Raw genomic sequence first — 3,656 nt, forward strand, 5'->3', positions numbered from 1 at the left:
AAAAAAAAAAAAAAAAAGGTAACCGTGACTTTGTCTCAAAATTCAGTGTTTATATCTCGCAATTATGACTTTTTTCCTCAAAATTCAGAGTTTATATCTCGCAATTATGACTATCTTCCATAAAAACCAATTGTTGTCATGCATCATAAAAATGTGCTTGATGTGGTGACATAAATACACATCCGTAACCCAGAAATCATCATTCTGCAACCATTTACCTGTTTGACTTTCTTCTATGAACACATAAGAAGATATTTTGAGAAATGTCTCAGTGTTTTTAGTGCATACAATGAAAGTAAATGGGCTTTAATGTTGTTTAGTTCCCAACATTCTACAAAATATCTTCTTTTGTGCTACAAAATAATGTTTATTTTTTTGGGTGAACTGTCCCTTTAAGATAAATCCATAGTTTCACTTTTTACAGACATTTCAGCATCGTGTTTGTGTTAATACTGAAACTACTGATCATTTATTTTTCCATTGTATGCATGTAGACGCCTTATGATATTCATGACTGATTTTACCCAAAGTTTCCTCACCTTCCTCAAACATTGCTTGGTTAATAACATCCTTGTTCTTTGAAAATCAAATATACATAAATCCAAGTATTTGAAAGTGAAACCTAGGTTTTGTGCATTTCACAATGAGTTTCATTCTTATACAAAAGCCCTGAAAATAATAAAAATAACAATGCGATAATCCTTTTTACCATAATAGAAAAATATGACTTACAAAAAAGCCCTAGCCCTTTAATTTTCTTTTTCTATTAATTTATTTGTATTTGATCTATTCTCTATTCTATTTATTTCTTTTTGCGCCTGATCCTACTGTTCTAATGCAAACATAAATGTGTCCCTGAAGCACACAAAAGCAGTCTTAAGTCGCTGGGGTATATTTGTAGCAATAGCCAACAATACATTGTACGGGTCAAAATTATACATTTTTCTTTTATGCCAAAAATCATTAGGATATTAAGTAAAGATCATGTTCCATGAAGATATCTTGTAAGTTTCCTATCGTAAATATATCAAAACTTAATGTTTGATTAGTAATATGCATTGCTAAGAACTTCATTTGGACAACTTTAAAGGCGATTTTCTCAATATTTAGATTTTTTTGCACCCTCAGATTCCAGATTTTCAAATATTGTGCTATCCTAACAAACCATACATCAATGGAAAGCTTATTTATTCAGCTTATGACTGGTTTTGTGGTCCAGGGTCACATTGTCGGTGCCCTGTTGTTTGTACATGATACTGTTGAATAATAAGTTTGCATAATAGGACTGTGTGTTTTAAGGTCGCCATCTAGAGGTGAGTTCTGTGTGCTACAGGTACAATGATCTGCTGGGATTGAACAGAATATGATCCAACAACCAAATACAGTCCTGTACGCTTCATGCCGAGACGTTTGCATCAGCGCAGCCTTCATGGATTCAGATTTGTAAATCTGCACGAACCCGTCTGCTTTCATGATGGGAATCCTGTCTCCAGTGCTGATGACCGGATGGGTCGAGGAAGCGTGTTTTCTCGGCGCTGAGGAGGCGAGACAGATGAATGCTGACAGAACCCAGCAGAACATCTCCAGAGCTCGGCTCTCTGTGCCACATCTCCACCACCAGAGGAACCCTGATCACACACAACAACAACAGCTCACAATCAAACCAAGACATCACATTTAAACACCCAGCTCATTTCATATTGAGTGTTAACTACACATACAGTTATCAGTTCATTTCCAGACTGAGATTAACCCTGTAAGGCCTGACACATGAAATCATAATCAGAAAAAATCAGTTTATTGAACCTTTAGACACAATATTGTTTTAAAAAGTGTTTTTTGTTGAGTATCATTTGATGCATCAGGCTTTTATGGCTCTGATACAGTGAGAATACGGAGGAAAAAACAGCTCAATTTTATTCAGACTCAAACTGAGCAAAAATATGAATTTGCTGCAGATGCTGATATTTATGATGAAATTCTGCTGCTTGTGATGTATAATCAGTGAGATGTTTATACAGTACAGTACAGCAGATACTGATATAAAATGATCTAAATATCAGTCGTCGCTCTATATCTCCAGTAATATGACTTGGTAAGATGAGATTGAAATGATCCAAACATATACATCACGGTTCGGTATGATTTCGTTTTTTTTTTGTTATTAAATAGTGGTTTACTGAACAAGTAGCTCTTTCTTTAAATACATTCAGTTATAATTAAAATTTTCTTTATGCTTACGCTTTAAACTATTGGGAGTCCTTTACATTATAAGGTTACAATTAACAACTTAACCCAAACTTAAATTTAATTAGGCTACTATTTATTTTTAAATATAATAACCAACACTTAACTTAAAAAAAAAATAGTGTGCAAACATGTAAATTGCACATAATGTAGTTTTTAGATTAACTTATAAATTATAAAATTTCTGTTTGTTAAAATATATTCAATTACACAGTGGCTATCATAACATGTTTCATAGCAGATTAATTTAAACATACATTAAATAATTAAGACTAACATGTAAAGTAAAATATAATGAGTATTTAGTGTAATATTTCGGGAAATGCTCTTCTGTAGACTTAATTTCTCTAGTGAACTAACGTTAACGAGCTGTAGACACTGATGACTTGCTTCAGGTAATGATGAATGAATGATGATGCATTTATATATATACAGTATATATATTAGTGCTGTCAAACGATTAATCGCATCCAAAATATAAGTTTTTGTTTACATAATATGTGTGTGTACTTTGTATATTTATTATGTATATATAAATACACACACATACAGCATATATTTTGAAAATATTTACATGTATTTACATGTATATAGATGTTCATTCATGTCTATTCGCGTTAAAACTAGTAGTAAAGAGCCAATGCTTCAAGTTAGAGTAGGAGGCCATTTCTTTAAAGAAAACAAGCAGAAAATGAATAGAGAGTGCAAGTGTTAGAGGGTCAAGTCAACAAATAGATAAAATAGAATTAGAATAGAGAGTGTTAGAGTTAGAGGGTCAAGTCAACAAATAGATAAAATAGAATTAGAATAGAGAGTGCTATAATAATAATAATAAATAGGCCTATACGAGAAATATATTTTTAGTTAAATAATAAATTAAGAAAACGAAAGAAAAACTGTGCAACAAGTAGCCTCGTATGCAGAGTTTCGGTTCATTTTTGTGCTGCGCGAAAGGAAACCAAGACGGCAGAAAGCGGCATCCTATTTTTCTTTAGATTTGTTTTTATTGTGAACGTACACAAATAAAGGCAAACTTTTTACAATTCCGATTATCTTTAGGACTAAAAGGAGTAGTTGCTTCCACTGTTGGAAGGAATAAACTCAAGTGATTGCACCGGCGCCGCATGTGCTCACACAGTTAAGCTTTGCTACCATGACAATGCAGCCTGTTCATTATCATAATAAAACAGTCAGTCAAACATATGGAAAAAAACACACTGCTCAGTTTAAATATGTAGTAAAATCTGTGCCGTTAAGTGTTATCACCGTATTGCAGGTATGTTATGAAAAACATTTTGTTTTACGTGGATATTGGAACACGAGTGAAGTACATAATAAATAATATTTTCGCATTCAAATACATTGTGAATATTGAAACATTTGATTTTGTGTCGAATGAGAGACCCAAC

At 32.7% G+C, this 3,656-nt stretch overlaps 1 pseudogene; it reads right to left on the minus strand.

Annotated features, from left to right (window-relative positions):
* The window catches only part of LOC107713558 (centrosomal protein of 120 kDa-like), a 38,385-nt pseudogene that overhangs the window by 18,025 nt on the left and 16,704 nt on the right, over window positions 1–3,656 (minus strand).

This window comes from Sinocyclocheilus rhinocerous, unplaced genomic scaffold (genome assembly GCF_001515625.1).
Source record: "Sinocyclocheilus rhinocerous isolate Xijiao unplaced genomic scaffold, SAMN03320098_v1.1 scaffold1049, whole genome shotgun sequence".
In the NCBI taxonomy this organism is placed as follows: domain Eukaryota; kingdom Metazoa; phylum Chordata; class Actinopteri; order Cypriniformes; family Cyprinidae; genus Sinocyclocheilus; species Sinocyclocheilus rhinocerous.